The sequence below is a fragment of the Cupressus sempervirens genome, chromosome 11 (genome assembly GCF_028749045.1).
Source record: "Cupressus sempervirens isolate cs-2001-9-10 chromosome 11, ASM2874904v1, whole genome shotgun sequence".
NCBI lineage: Eukaryota > Viridiplantae > Streptophyta > Pinopsida > Cupressales > Cupressaceae > Cupressus > Cupressus sempervirens.
This window is the reverse complement of record NC_143128.1, coordinates 551,269,207-551,286,090: the sequence shown is the minus strand read 5'-3', so window position 1 is coordinate 551,286,090 and position 16,884 is coordinate 551,269,207. Positions and strand designations below refer to the sequence as shown.

The following is a 16,884-nucleotide window of genomic DNA, read 5'->3' as shown; positions in this document are numbered from 1 at the left end:
GTTTCAGTTTCTAGTTTAATATATGTTTCAAGTAGATAAGATTCACAATTCACGCTTATAATTAACCCATTCTTCTATTTAAATAATTGCACAATTACCCCTATTTGATTACAAGTTAATTATTCCAAATAATCTAAGGGTCATTATTTATTTAAATTATTAAAATAATAATTATTTATTTTTAAATTAATTAATTACCATTTAATTAAAAATAATATCATTAATGAATAATAATATAAACTTAAATGTTATTAGGTAATATTTATTATTAGTTGAACTTTATTAATATTTAGTTTAATTAAATTAATTAACAATTATTTAAGAAACTATATTAATTTATTTAATTACTAATAAATTAAATTTTAATTAAAAAGATTTAATAAATTATAAAAAATTTAGTAATAAAAAAACCATTTTAAAAATTATTAATAAGTAAGTTTTATTTAAATTACAATTTAAACATAACATATTTTAAAACTTTAATAAAATTTAAATTTAAAATATTAAAAAAAAATATCCTACGTTTATAAAGGCTCATCGGCCTGCCGCTCATGCGGCCATCATAGAAACTCTGTTGTTGTTGTGTGTACCAATGGAGTGGTGGGAAATAAAAGGCGGGGGGGGGTGGGATGTGGTGGCTTGCCTTTGTCTCACCCATATATTAATTTATTTATTATTTTAAATTTTAAAACAAAACAAGTTTCCCCTTACTCATTTAACTCTCTTTTTTTAAATTTTTTTTTTTTATCAATATTGTTAATTTAATCTTATAGGAAAACCATGAGCAATCAATCAAATTTATAATCTAAAATTTCTATTATGTTCAAAACCCTTCCTAATATAATTTTCAATTTTAAATCTATTGAAAAGGGGTTCTAGTGACATTTTAATCTCTAGGTGTATAGAAGAAACTCACATGCATTCTAGTAAATCCAAAGTATAATATTGAAAGATCCTTCATAAAGAAGTTCAAACAAACAATTTATAGTCATGAAGAAGACAAAAATATTTCAATCACGTAATTGACTGGGTGATCAAAGCACAAGAATCTACCTAGTTCTGATGCTAAAATCGCAAACACCCAAAAGATTTGTGAGAGAAATTTCTTCTCTCAAAACCTTCTCTATGAAAATTCCTTCTCCAAAATTTGTGATTCCTTCCCAAATCTTTCATCCTTTGAAAATGAACCCTCAAATGCTGATAAGGAGTTCTCTCATAAATTCAGGACACTAATTGTGTGATCACCTGAGAGGACTCCTTGCTCACAACCCTTTAACTCTTTATTATTTTTTATTTTATCTTTTCATGCACACTTTATGCAATTAAAATATCTTTATTAAATTTACTTGCTTTATCTTTTAAATTAATTTATTATATTTTAAACTCATGCATACTTTATTCAATTTTAAAACTTTAATAAATTAATTTCTTTTTCACTCTTTAATTTATTTTTAAAGCGTTAATTGATTAAATATTTATTAACTTAAGTAATAATAATATTTAGCATTTATTTAAAAATGATCTCCTAAATATATTATTATTAAATTAAATAAGTATTATTATGCTCTAAAATTGAACTTATAATTTTATTTTTAAATTTAATTCTTTTATTTAATTAATTTCCCAATTAATTAAATATAATTAAATATTAAAAAGTATCATAATAATTTTCCATTAAATTAAATCATTAATTGAATCTTTTAATCTGACTTAATTAATAGAAAAATCACCAAAGACCTATAGGACAAAATACGAAAACCCATCATAAAAAAACACATAAAAGATCAAACTAAAGGATTATAATCACGAATTTATGTCATATGACACATTCAGAAGGTAATCAGCTCAAATACTTATCCTAATTTTCTAGGACAAATTGATTTAAAGGTTAGGATTTGGACTTGAGAATTTATCTCCCCTCTCTTACCATTGAGATAATGTGATAGGGTATGCTCATCCTGACAATTTAGGGAGGTCGATACCTGGTACTTACAATCTGCATAAAATTCACATTTGTACAAACACATATATACTAAACTAAATAGGCAATGGCAGGAAGTGGTGCATTGTGTAGATCCCAACTAGTAGTTGACTATGACTTCCTTCCTTAACCACATTATAAATGCCATACATAAAGAAAATATACACACACACCATACACATGTAGTATGGGGTAAGTATCCATAAGAAAACACATATAATAATCCATCTAACTAATCATCATCAAATAACTAAAATCACTGTAATAATTTTCATCATGCATACATGATGTAAATAGTACCAAGTAGTCTCATCATAAAATCAATTGAATATGAAACAATATCTAATAATTTGAAAGATAATGCTACTAATCATCAAGCATAAACTAGCCTAAAAGAATTCGACAATGATATTAAAATGAAAACTAGGGGTAGGCACTACAAGACATGCATTTCATATTCATAGTGATACAAGAAGGTGGATCTATGGGTATTCCAAAAGTTGTCAGAAGATGCATTACAATTGTAAGCACATTTTATGGGTGAACTATCAGGTTTGGCTACCTGTTTGGCTCTCCCTCCCTTGTTGATTCACTGTAAGTTGGGCATCTTACTGGGTGAGGTACTCACTTCCTTTTTTCTCTCTTTTTGCTTTCATGCTAGTAGGGTTGGATCATGAAGCTGTGTTATTTACATTGTTGCTCTTGTCTTTCTTATGTAATCATATATGCTTTTATGATAGCTATCGAAAAATGATATTAGTATGAGAAATATTTCTTAGCAAGGTTTCTTGTGCTAGTTGATTTGGATTTTTTTAGTACTAACCCTTCTTTTGTGTTGTTTTAATTTTCTTTTTGTTTCTCACCCTTGTGCATGTATGTTTAGTTAGAATCCATAGCCTGGGGGCTTGTATCCTTAGCTAAGTGTTATTTTATCTCATTGTGAATCCACTTGGATCTGTTCTTTCTTCTCCTTTACCAAGAGTTTGCATTGAATCCATACTCTTGCTAAAGTGGGGGCTTAATGTATCATTTTAAAATAGGAGCACTTCCATGTTAAGAATGTTTAGACCTCTAATTAAGTGGTCTAGGGTCATGTCAATCACCTTGATTAGGTCTTTGCATGGATCTGGCTATTTCCCCCATGTTCTACTTTTCTCCCCTATTTCCATCCCCTTTTCCACTTTCTTTCTGAATTTTTTTAGCATTTTGGACTGAGATCCTAAGATGTGTGACCTCAAGGTCAAGTTTGACCTTTAAGGTCAGGGTCAACCATGACCCTAACCCAAGGTCCAAATTTCAAGGTTCCATGATTTCCAAATGTCAGGTTTTTAAAAGAATTATTTTCCCACTTCTAGGTTGGTTGTTTTGGTCTCTGAAATGGTAAATTCTTAAATTACATTTAATCTAGGTCCATTTCTAAGGGTTAAGATTAATTAGGATTTTATTCTCTAATGTTGGCCTTTCTAGAAGTTTGTGCCTTAGATCACTATATAAGGAAGCCTCCTCCTCTCATTTTCTCCATAAGATAATAAGAGCAGATATCAGACAATCCATTATTTCCACAATCAAGCAAGATCAAGCAAGCATTCCATCAAGCATTTTCAAGGAAGCATCCAAGTCATTGTCTCCATTAAAGTTCTTTATTTAAGATCAAGGATTCAAGCATTCAAGCATTTGAAGGGATTTGGTTCAAGCATTCAAGATTCATCATTCAAAACCCTAGATCTAACCATCATGCTGGTGTGATCTTCCTTCAAGATCCTTTTTTCATCTTCAAGATCTATGCATTCTTCTCTCAAGGTGGATTCCAAGCATATAATCATGGAGATTTTGATTTACATTTGCTAATGTTATGTTCAAGCTTCCGTATCAACATACTTGTTTACATTTCAAATACAATTGCATAATATATTGAATATCATAGTTTCATTGTTAGATCTACTTCTACTACTTGCTAGAATTATCTATTTCAATTTCATTATTAAGGCTGATTCGAGAGTAGGGTTTGACCAAGGAAAACCCCTCATCTAAATTTTTTTAAAAAAATTCTTGCAAGTTCAAGTATAGGACAACAAATTGAAGTTCAGATCTGTGTACCCTTTTTGGCAAACTTCCAAGATCTACAAACAAAATTTACATCAGAATAGTGCAGGTCAAGGTAAAAAATAAAGGCGTAAGATTGTGCCCCGCTATCAAGGTTAAATTTGACCTAACCTCAAAAAGACAAAATTTCTTTGGGTTTTCTTTGTCTCAACATTTCCAGTCTAGAGTAGGTTGTAGAGTTCTCTAAAACTGTTCATAGACATCAAAAAATATATGTATTTCTAGATTAATTCCATCATAAGTAATGTATCTTATCTTATCTAATTTCAAGCATTTCCAAATTTCCATTACTTATTCAACTTCAACTCAAAATACAAATTAATAGTGGGAATGTTGGATGCATTTTTGAAGCTCCATTTTCACCTATTCAACTACTAAAACCCCTAATAAACTATCTATAAATACTAGCCAATCCATGGAAAGGTCTTACCTCAGCCACACTCCCTAGAGTAGGCCATTCAAGGATGGCCTTCATTTTCTCAAGGTCAATTTTTAGACCTTTTTTTGAAACTATAAATCCCAAGTACACCAACTCCTTTATGAAAGTACACTTATTTAGGTTTATCAGTAGATTTTCTTCCCTAAACTTATCAAATACCTTACAAATGTGCATCGAATGCTCCTCCAATGTCTTACTAAAGATCAATATATCATTTAGGTAAATAGTGACAAACTTACCTAGAAACTCCTTCAGTACCTCATTCATGAGCCTCATGAAAGTGCTTGGTGCATTGGTTAACACAAAAGGCATGACTAACCACTCATACAGTCTTCCACTCATCTCCTTCTTTGATGTGAATCTAATGGTACCCACTCTTCAGATCTATCTTTGTGAAATATGCAACTCCACTCAAATAGTCCATAATATCACCCATCCTTGGCAATCAAAATATGTACTTGATTGTGATCTTATTGATATCCCATAAATCTATGCACATCCTCCATTCTCTATTCTTCTTTGGTGCTAATATTGTTGCTGCAACACATGGACTCATGTACTTATCTATTCAACTCCTCACTTTTTGCTGGTGTCATTCTATGTATTGCCTTGTTTGGAAAACTGGTTCCTATAATCAAGTCCATATGGTGGCTAATCTTCCTTAGTGGGGGTAGTCCATCAAGTATATTATCTAACACAATATCAAGAAACTCTCCCAATAAATTTGCAACTTTTGCAAGTACCTCCTCTACTTCTTCTTTACCATCTTTTGGGATTACAGCAACACACATATGCTCATGCTTGATACATTTGAGAAAATACTTTCCATCAACAAAACATATTCTGGTAGTACTACATACCTTTTCTTATTTCTCCTTCAATAGCTTCAACTTATGTTTTACTCCATCGTTTATCAGAGTGTAAGTATTTGTTCGCCCTTCATGTATACTATGCCTTTCAAACTATCATGTCCTAGCCAACAACATATGACATATATCTATAGGTATGATATCACAAAGCACCTCATCTTGGTAACTTCCAATCTTGAACTTCACTAGGCACTTCTCATTGACCATGACCTTGTGATCATCTTGCACCCATGCAATATTGTATGGATGTAGGTGTTTCTACCTCTTGAGATTTAACTTCATGACCATCTTTTCTAATACCAAATTGTCAGTTCTTCCACCATCACTAATCACATCACAACTCTTATCTTTACATTTTTACCTTGTGAAATATAAACTCCTCATTTGATCAAATTCATTCTCATGACTCAACAAGACTCTTCTCTTAACTAGGACTACTCCTCTTTCAACATCTTCAGAATGGGATGATTTGGCATCTTTGTCAATATGTGCAAATCTAACTTAGCCTTCTATTCTCCAATATGTCCTTCCTTGGTGCTGGGAACATTCAAATGCTTTTTTCCCTTCTTCTTTGCAATGAGAACATTTTCCATGGAAACCTCCTCTTCCAAATCCTTGGCCTCTACCTCTTCCTCTTTGATCTCTATTATTCTAATCATGGAAATTATTGGAATTGTTACCCCTTTGATTTTGACTACTACTTCTTGTAGACACCTAAATTTGATTACTCTACCTTGGTAATCCTATTTAGTTATCTCTAAAGGCATTATTAATTAAATTTCTATTTAATTAATCCTTTGCCATCCCCTAGCTGATTAATTTAATTAATCATCTATAGTCCTAATTGATAAATCAAATAACCTATTATTTATCAATTAATCCTATTCTTCTATCTAATTCCAAAATCCTCATTTATTAAATAAATCTATTTGATAAATAAAGCCCTCAAATCTAATAACCCCTAAACTATCCTAAAACCCCCTTTTTAGCCTAATCCACCCCATCCACCCATACTAACCTATCTTAGCCACTAACTCACCCACCCTCATGAATGCCATCCACTTGCAAATCTCTAAAAAGCTTAGTCTAATCCTAAATCACCTCTAATCCCCCCCCTAACCTTGTCACATTCCCTAAGTAAGCTTAAGACTTTCCTAAGCCAAGCAAAGTCAACAATCTCAACTCCCTCAAAAATATCCCAACCACCAAGCCATAAAGACTCTTACAAGCCCATTCATTTCTCTTACAAGCCATTATGAAGGGTCTTTATGAAGATATTATCCCTTGAGCCTCCTTTGTTGAATCATCCATCCCCTTGCCTCCATCCACTCACCTTGTGACATGTGTCACTCCCTAGTTGGTGCTAAACAAGCACAATCCATGTGCTCCCCTTTGAGTGCATCCTAGCCCTCCTTAAGCTTTCATCTCTCCTTGCATCTTAACCCTCCATCCCTCAAGCCCTTAGCCTATAAATTGAATCCCCTCCCAAGCCATTTCATCACAACCTTTGAGCTAAATTTATAATGCCATTTTAAGACCAAGTTTTACAACAAAGCCATCATCCACACCCAAATCCAAATCCTCCATTGAAGCAAATTTGAAGCTTGAGCATACATACCAATCCTTTACTTAGACTCATCCCTAAATCAAGTGACCATCCTCATTGGGAGAGCCATTCTATGGCTCATATTCTCATTTGAGGGTTTCACTTTGTCTCTCATATATGTTATGATTTTTATGCTAGTTAATGCTTTTGTTTTTTTAATAGATTAGTATTTCTTGCTAACATATTTCTCATATACACTTCTTTCTTCATCCTTATTCTTTTGATCATCATTCTGGCCTCCATAAGACCACCTGCCTGATCTTCCACTGCAACCTCTTCCACTATTCTTGTTATCAAACTTCTTATTTAGATCGTCCTCCACTCTTGGGGAAAAGTGGTATGTCCATTCTATATTGTTTATTCAAACCAAACTCATCTCCTCCTAAATTCTTTGCCTTAACCTATTAAGATAACAAGCGACTTTGTCTTTATTAGCTTCAAGAACTCAGTATACTCTTGAACAAATCTTCCTATTTTCTTCAACCCTTGCATTTTATTTAGCATATCAAGCTCATAATCCAGAGGAATGAATTTTTTCTTCAATTTAGCTATCATTTGATCATATCTAGTGATTTTTTCATTCAATTGAATATCCTGCCACCAGATCTTTGCATGTCCCTTCAATTTCACCTTCACAAAAATGACCCCATCATGATTCTCAATATCTTAATACTCAAAGTACTGCTCTCAAATCCTCTGGATTAAGATATCCCAAAAATGTGGGAACCTCAAACTTAGGTCTTTTCCAATCTTGGAGATGGCCTTGAAAAGTATTTTTTCTTTAGGGTTTGAGACTACCTCTTCTTCAAGTTTTTCTTCTTCTTCACCTTCATCCTCTCTTTCATCTCTTACAACAAGATTTGTCCTCTATGCATTCCTTCTACCAAAGCTTGTATTTGGCTTGAGAGGGCTCTAAAACCCTTAGGTGTAATAGCTACCTCTCTCCCACCACGCTCTCTTTGAGGAGGCATTTATTTATTTTTCACTTCTATTAAAACCCTAGTGCAAACTGCCTCACAATCGATGATCTATATACATGCTCATCCCAAACCATTCTGCTAATGTAACTGCCTAACAGTTGGCAATCTCTTTGCACACTTAGGAACTCCTACTTTGATACCACTTGATGAAGGGTGCTCCCTTAATACCACAAATACATAAAAAAAATAAAGAAATAACAAAAAAAATTAAGAACAAAATATGGACTTCTTATTATCACCACAAATGCAAAATTTTGAAAATTTGAAATATAATAAGGGAAACTATGTAAAAATGTATTTTAATGATAGAATGGTTTAGTAAAATGATATATTTGTGCTCTTTATAATCAAGACGTATAGATGGTTGATCACATTCTACTTAATTGCCCCTACGCATTCTCTTGTTAGGAAAAAAAATTGTCACAAATTGAATTGGTCTTCAATATTCTCTAGCAATTTATAATACTTCTTATAATAATGGACAACTAGGTTGGTAAATAGTTTATATAAACACATATGGATAATTTCCCCTTCAATTATATTATGGTAATTATGGAAAGAAAGGAATAGAAGGGTATTCCAAGACAAAATGATATCAGCAGAATCCCTTGGGAATACAATTGAAGCAAGCATATTGGAAACTTTTAACAATAGATTGAGAAATACCAATCATGCTAAAGAAACATTATTGATATAGGATGGCATAATCCGTAGGAATTGGATAGGTATAACAATCCCCCCATAATATGGAAAAGGGACAAATATTAGCAAAGAAGAGAGACAAGATTGGAAATGGGAACCCGTGAAAGAAAGCTACTATAAAATGAACTTTGATGGGGCATTGAGAGGCAACCCAAGAGTTGCAGGCATTGGTTGCATAATGCATAATAGTAAAAGTTAGCTTGTAGCCAAGCTTTCAAATCCTATAAATGATACCACCAACAATATGTCAGAGATAGAAACACTCTTAGAAGGATTACAACTAAGTAAGGAACTTGACATCAAAAAATTAACAGTGGAAGGAGACTCTCAAATAATCATCAATGCAGTAAGAAGAAGATATACCCCAAATTGGAAATTAATATCAACATTAGAGCATAGTAAACAAATCACAAATCACTTTTTAGAAATTGAATTTAAGTGCACATTTAGGGAAGGTAATAAATAGGCTGATTAATTAGCCAACCAAGGAACCAACAACCTAGTAATTAGAGGAGGTCTACCCCAATGTCAAATATTTCAAAATGCCAGCCCAATGAAGTAGTGTATGGAGGATCTAGTCCCATTATTAAGGTATTTGAACGGGTAAACACAACTTTGGTATTCCACTAATTTTACTTTTGGTAATTGATGGAATCTAAGTTAATATAGGACATGGATTTGTGAACATTGGTCATTAACCAATAAACTAACATTCTATCACGCAATGGTATTTTTATTTTGAAGATGCAATCAAGACCCAAAGAATTGTAATGTAAGCCCATTGATACTAGTAACCTAAAGATAAAGATAGATTAATATATGAACCATGAATGATCTAATGAAGGACACTAATCTTGTATTAGAGTAAATTTTCCCTTACATGTATTGATTAATACCTTATTGATATAGAAATCAGTAACAATCAAGAAGTATGATTGAGTGCTATAATGTTTGCAAAAATATTAACCATAAAGGGAACATTTGGAACTAAATTCATATTAAATGCATTGGAAACATTATAGATAAAGTTATAAGGATAACTAAAGAAAAATTCTTTTTAACAAATACATAATTTATAAACTTGTAGTGTTAATGTATTGAGAATACAATTTAGCACCATTTCTACCTAATTTTATATTCACATAAATTCTTTATATCATGAGTTCTCTAATGATTGATCTTAGCTAGAAGTTAGTTTTGTAGGTTCAAGATAGCTAGTCATAACATATCAAACCACACTCCATGATAACAACAACTTTTTGATACTAAGAAGATTCTGCCACTATAAGAAGTATATAATTAATATGCAAAAATAATGTGTTAAAATTATATAATTCTCTGAAGGTGAAAGTTGTTTTATAAGAAAATTGCAATGCATAAGGGAAGGAATGTCTTCTTAAGGTCCCCTTGGTAATAAGGGTCAAATATATATATATCAATAAGTCCTAGGCAAGATTGAATTTTTCCTTCCTCATTCTTTTCCCCTTGGTGCCTGCACTATGAATGAGTACAATAAACCATTATGTAAAGATTGCAATAATTTAAATAAAATGTAGGCAAATGCCTTTTATCGATCCAAAAATAATAACAAAAATATCAAATTATTATAGTTTATTTGAAGTTTACTACAGGATAATTATAGTATTTTTACAATAATAATTAATTAATTGTAATAATCTTATTTAATAGTTATAATTTGTAAACTATTGCTTGAAATTTGATTAAAGCACTCATAGACTTTTATTTTTCTAATTTATACTCATTCAAAAATTAACTAAATAATTATTGATTATAGTTATTATAATTAAAATGTTAATCATAACAAAAATTTATATAATAATTAATTATTATTATTACTAATTATTAAAGTATTAATATTATTAATCTTATAAATGTTATTTTTACATACACAAATCTATGTATTACTTTTAAATATTATTTGTACTTCTAAAAATCTTATTGTATTTGTGGTAGGCTAATATTAACATTATTGTAATTAGTGATTAATCTTTTCTATCTCAATCAATTAAATGTAAATATATTTTTCTGATTTTTGTAATGTTAATATGTGAAATTCCTAATTTCTAAAACTTTTAAAATTGTTTTACTTGACCTTGATTGGTTTTTACATTTGGGACCAAAATGCATATTTTTTGGTTTCTAAATATTTATTCTAACATGCATCAATATAGTATTTTATCATATTAACTTTTATAATATTTAAATTTGTAAAACAAGGCTATTCACTCATGTATATAGGTATATAAAAGAGATTACCTAAATTTAGCATCTAACTATAGAAAATGTGTTATTTCAATGCAAGACAAATGAGATGATCAAATATATCTATTGTCTTTTCCAAAATTTATTAGTTGATAGGTTGTCCATTTACCAAGGGATTCTTGATTGGGAAATGTGACATACAAGTCAGAATTCCCTTTTGTGTGCTGAAAAGAGGTGCTTTCCTTGTAAACATATTCCTATTCTAGTTTTATTTATTTTAGCAAATATAAAATTTTAGGTCTGTGAATTCGCCATCAAAATCTAGCTGAACAAAACAAGAATAGGAATATGTACCCCAATTTTGTAATAAAGAATAAGTATTCCAGAATTAGCATTCCTATTCCCATATTTATATTCTCGTAGCCAAACAGACCCTTATTATTAATGTGGGACTACACAAAGCCTTAGAAAAACTTGAGGAGATTATTCTAAGATAGACATCAATTACAAATTATATTTCCTAGTTACTTATTCAACTAGTTTATTATTTCACAGAGTCCATCATTAAAAGACCTTAGAATTATCTCGATAGCCAAATAGCCTTAAAAAATGATGTTTTTGACCAAATGTTAGCTGAAGATGATATTAAATATTGGTTAGATAAGAAAATGACACAACACAAATTTGCCTTTTTTTAGATGATGTTTAGGAAAGAGGTGTAGAGTTGGGTTTGGGTGCGACTATTACTCTTGTTTAAAACTCCAATACATCAAGTGCAATTATAGTGAGTTCGAGAAATAGTAAAAGTGCCCTCAATGGAAAATTGCCCTCAACCATTAAGGAAGAAATGACCATGGGCATAGGCATCGTAGTTAGAAGAGTTCCTAGCCAATGAGTATTTAGAGTGTGTTAGAATTTTATTGATGGACAAGAAGCTAAGATTTATTCCCAAAATACCTCTAGAGACCCACATATCCACTCATTGCTACTTTTTGGAAATACTGATTTGAAAGAAATCCCAAAATAAGTGGTTGGAGTATGACCTTTCTAAGGGTTTTGAATTTGTCAAATACATGCATTATGGCCTTGGAAAAAAAAATTGGATGTTTAAAACATTTGGTATACCTAAATTTATCTCTTATACCAATGACAAGATAACCCAACTCTATCACCACACTTAAAAACCATCAAATGTTGCATCTTTATAGATGTTATATAAGGGAACTGTCATTCAATATTCATAAGATGAGTTCTGTAAGAGTAATGGATTTTAGTTTTCATAAAATATTGCACTCCTTGCACTGTGGAATATCACAGCTTAAGTCTATGGAGCTATTGAAACACAAGAGTTCTCCAAATGTATGGGTAGAGAGTGAGCAAAATAAGAGAAGAAGAGATTCACTATCAACCAATGATTTAGGTGTTCTAAAATAAATCACATGGTTTCATCTTAGTAATAATGGAGAAATAATTTAAGAAGCAACACTGATAAGCATGATGTCACATCCTAGGATCATTTTCTTTTCTTGCTTATGTGGAAAATGTTGACTTGGTCAAATTGGATTAATCGTAATTTAAGATAAATGAATGAGTTATTTGATGGGAATACATGAGATATATGTTATGATGATGAGGTCATTGAAACTTTTTAATTGTCATGATTTAATAATGTGATTATGCCAATATTTTTAGTTCTTAATGATGATATAATTAAAGATGTAATATATTGATTTTTATGGATACTAACTCATTTTTGGTTGCGAGTGTCTACGTGGATGTAGGGTTCATCATTACGAGAGTGCGGTTGAGGTAGAGAGGGCTAGCCTCTTGGAAGGGGATGCATCAGATACTATATTGCCACCCACACACATCACCTAGAAATTTATGTTGTTGTTTGTTAAAATCTAGAGTTAACCTTGAAAGATTGAAATGAATTAGATAATTCATTTGAATTATAGATGGTATATTTAAGATGCTAGATAGAACATGACTATAAATGACTTACTAATGGAAGAGTTTTATTGTTGATTTTAATATATACATATATAAAATTTTTAATTGGATTTGATAAGGATTTTAGAAATATAATGTTCTTTTATCTATGTGTGTGTTTTTATTAAAACATTGATTTCTTTAAAAAAAATCCAATTAATAAAAAATTATTTTAAAATAATGTTATTTCTTTCAATACGAAAAACCACACAAAAATAAAAACATACTTTTCAATAGGGAAGCTACAAAATATTAGGTCAGTTACAAGGATTAGAAGTTACAAAACAAGGGTTTTTAGAGGAATGGTGACACACAAGGACTGGAAGAGAGGAACGACCAGGAAAGCAAGGTGACAAGGTCAAGGTAACAGTGGACTTCAAGTTCCTGTCTTTTATTCTGTGTTCTAAATTTGTTATGTGCAATTCCCATATGTTATTCTGTGTTTTAAAATTACAATGTGTGGTTTTCCCTTTTGTTTCAACATATCATTGTATATTGGATTGAGTGCGATGAATGGAAATGTATGTTGTTTTACATCATTGTGGCCATTAAATCTTGTTGTGGTTCATTACAACTTTAGGAGTGTATTTATAAAACAAAAAAAAATTGTCAAGGTTTCGTGCCATGTATTGAACTCACATGCACTCATAGTTTTTTTGTTCTTAGTAACAATAAAATATTGATAATGGAGTTAATAGACTTAGACAATTTAAGGCCTGAATTTGGAATGGTGTACGAATTACATAGGAGTGTTTTGTCTGCGAACCCTAACCATGTATAAATTTGTTATATCTTTTGGAACTGTCACAATGTTGCTAGGGTCATGTTGGTTGAAGTCTTGGTTATGAGTTTCATACACAAAAAAACCCTAGAGGATAACTCATAATATTAGTTGCCAGCGGTACTATTAGACTACATCTTTTTGTCACATTTTCTTCATTCATTTCAATAAATGTGTAAACATGACTATCACTCTAAAGTATTCCATTCTATTTCTTCATGGTCATGAAATTTGGATAAGTAATAATTTTCATGTTGGGGAGAACAATGAATTAGAGAGGGGAAGTTGCAAGTTCAAAACCCATCTTAATTTCAGACCACTCCAGTATGTTGATTGGGGGTTACTCAACAACTATTTGAGCTATATGATAGAGTATTATCACCTTCTTTCTACTTAGCCAAATAAAAACAAAATTGTGTGTGATGTAACATGAATTAAACTTATCCAAACACTTGAACTTTCTACCATTACAAACTCTTCTTTAATGCATAAAAGCTTAGAGTAAAAAAAATATGATGTGGCATGTGACTAAATGAGAGTTCTGTTAATGTTTGAGTTATGAATAGTAACTAGTAGTAAGATTAAATTTTGGCAAACTAAAGATGTTCCTAAACAAATTCAATTTCAAATTTACTGTTGTAGTGTTATGATTTCACCAGTGAATTATGGTGTACCTAAGGTTAAGTAGATTTTGGTGCTTTTCTTTCCTTATTCTTACATTGAACATGAATACATTATTGTTAGATGTTTTAAGCCTAAATATAGCATGGAAATGTTTGGTTTTACCCTACAAAAGAGGAATTCTTATGAGTTCTTCATTAGTTTTAAATTTTATCATGATTGGCTGAACCATAGAAAAATATACTTGTTTTTAGGTTTTTGTTGATCTACTACTTCCATTTCAGCATTCATATTATTACTATTGCTATCATTCCAAAATTTTGGGTGTGTACTCAAATCATTTTAGGATGTTTTCAATCCAGTGATTAAGGTGTTGAATGAACCACAGAAGAACAAATGGCTACTTTGTCTATTGATGCAAAAATTTCATGTGTTTATCTTCTCAGATGTATATCAGTTTTTGATTAAACCCCTTGTTGAAATCAGCAATTAAGTGTTTTCCCGCAGAGAAGGAACACTCATATATGTGTTAAATCAGTTGTAAAACTATTCAAACAACATGATATGTCTTGCTATACCCTATGAAAGGGATACTAAAAAAATGCTATCTTTAAATGAAATCAGACTAGTTGGAACATCCTATTGTGGTCAGCATATAGAGATGTTTATTTTCCTTCATGGCTAGGTGTAATGTAGCAATTATGGGAAAGATATATGGATACATCACATTTAGTTTCTCTATAGATACTAGTTCTGTAGAATCGTTATATGTTGTTCTTGTTTCTTCTATCGATAAATCTAGCTTTATAAAGTGCTTGGTCAAGCCATTTTTTTCCAGATAATGCATATGTGTGTATGTGGCTATGCTTATTTGGTTTTACTACATATGTATAGATGTGTAGTTTATTTTTATTCCTTGCTACATTTTTTGATTAGACTACTAGGCACATGGTTTCAATGTAGTGTGTTTCACGGTCACATCGGATCCATCCTGTCTATCTTGTTTCGAGAAGCTAGGCTTCTCATGCCAGGGTTGGGGTATTCTTTATGTCAGGAAGAATTCTATGGGAGTATTTCACTTTGTGGTTGGTGAGGCTAAAGCACCTGGGCCACACTCCCATCTCAGATAGTAGGTGGATGACGTCCTACAACTTTGGAGATAGGATATGCTGAAGAACACAACAGGAAGGTTATCTGAATTGAATTTGTATTGTTCATCATTGAGATGTATTAATATATGTAATTGTAACTTGAGAATTATGTAAAGCTAGAAACTGATGTAAAGAAATGCATTAAAAATTGATACGAGTTGGATCAACAACTATGGTATTATGTTTCCATCATAAGCATGAAATGTGGTTAGTTATCACCATTATTGATGTAATTCTGAACATCATATTTTAAACCATGTTAAAGATGTGTAATGGTTTATTAGCATCTTAATGTTTTGTTATGTGAGTAAACTAATTGTTACTGGTTAAATAGTTTTACTTTTTCACACTGTTTTGATTGGTTCTCTTCTACATTTTTTGAAATTAGATGATGTGGCAAATTTTAGTAGGACATGATCCTTACAATGATGTAGATGGAACATCTAGATTTGGATCTTAGAAAGATGGAAATTCTACCTCATGACTTAACTTACATGTCAAGATTAAGGAAACTATGGTTGACATATCCTCAATTAATCAAAATATAACATACCTTATGTGCATTTCATCATCTCATCTATATCAAATTGATGAAATGTTTCATGTTGAAACAATTACCAGACTTGCACAAACTTGTAAGGCTTAAGGAGCTAGATATTGTTTGCTACACCAACAAAGAGAAATTTCTTGAGGAATTTGGTAAGAGTGGAGCATTTACCATGCTAAAAACATTTACATTAGTTTTCCTAGACAACCTAAAGGAGTTTCCAACATTAGAGGAAGAATTCATGCCTTCACTTAAAATATCTCATTGGTGTTGTGTGAGGCATTACAAATGTTTCTAGAGAATTATTGGAATTTGAGGAACCTAGATAAAATAAGAGTGTATGGTTTCTCAACAACTCTCAAAAAAATCCAAGAAAATAATCTCTTGAGAAGCACAAAGGTGTGAATTCTCATATTATCTTTAGTAGACACCATAGCATTTGTGAAATGCATCCAAACAATTCTTATGAAAATAGAACATTGGCTCTTTCAAGAGTTTTGGTCATATGAGCTCATTTACTTCTTTTAAAAGACTTTGTATGTCATATTTGACTAATACATGTCATTGGGATAGACCAAAAAAAATTATTTTAGCAAATGCTATCTAGAGTAAAAGATCTAGCTTATCCAAAATGTTGCCTATTTTTAAGTCGATAGGCTTATATGTGGGAGCTTTGCTTCTGGATTTTACAAATTTTTATCAAAAAATTGTCAGCCCCATTGTTAAAATTTATTTCTGGCTATTTAGAATTATTTTCCAATGTTTTCTATTTTTTTCATTTATTTATTTTAATTTCTTTCTAATTCTTTCACCAGATAAATTATAGATTATTTTTTACCCTTTCTATTTTTTCATTTATTTATTTTGATTTCTTTCTAATTCTTGCACT

General features: G+C 31.1%; 2 pseudogenes; both read left to right on the top strand.

Annotated features, from left to right (window-relative positions):
* LOC149530809 (disease resistance protein At4g27190-like) overlaps positions 1–12,451 on the top strand; it is a 31,975-nt pseudogene extending 19,524 nt beyond the window's left edge.
* A 3,431-nt stretch (positions 12,452–15,882) lies between these two features.
* Positions 15,883–16,550, top strand: LOC149530808 (uncharacterized; annotated as a pseudogene).
* The last annotated feature ends 334 nt before the right edge of the window (positions 16,551–16,884 follow it).